Below are 548 nucleotides of genomic sequence, written 5' to 3' on the forward strand. Positions count from 1 at the left end.
TTTTTTTTTTTTTTGTGACCGGTAAGGGGATCGCAACCCTTGGCTTGGTGTCGCTCGCACCACCGCGCTCAGCCAGTGAGCGCACAAGCCATCCTTATATAGGATCCGAACTCGCAGCGGGAGCGCCGCTGCACTCCCAGCACCGCACTCTCCCAAGTGAGCCATGGGGTCGGCCCCTCAATTTTCAATATAATATTTTGTTCATATGCATGGTTCTGTATGATATAATATTAATGAATATCAGAGATTAGTGTCATCACGAGATAAGGCTAATGGGAAGCAAGAAACCACGTTCTGCGGTCTGGTTTGAAAGGGTCTGTGACAGGGATATAGTAGTAACCCTGTTCTCTGAATGAAAAAAAGCCCTGATTTGTAGCATTTGCTGATTTCCACAGTGTATATACCTACACCATGCCAATTGCAAACTACCCTGGTTTTAACAACTCACACAATTCTTTTGAGTATTAAGAAAGCAAATTAAGGTAGCTCCTCCCACCCCTGACTCACTGACTTCTTGGTTGGAACTGGCTTTCAAAAGTTGAAAAGAG

The sequence above is a fragment of the Galeopterus variegatus genome, unplaced genomic scaffold (genome assembly GCF_000696425.1).
Source record: "Galeopterus variegatus unplaced genomic scaffold, G_variegatus-3.0.2 Scaffold11696, whole genome shotgun sequence".
NCBI classification, from domain to species: Eukaryota; Metazoa; Chordata; class Mammalia; order Dermoptera; family Cynocephalidae; genus Galeopterus; species Galeopterus variegatus.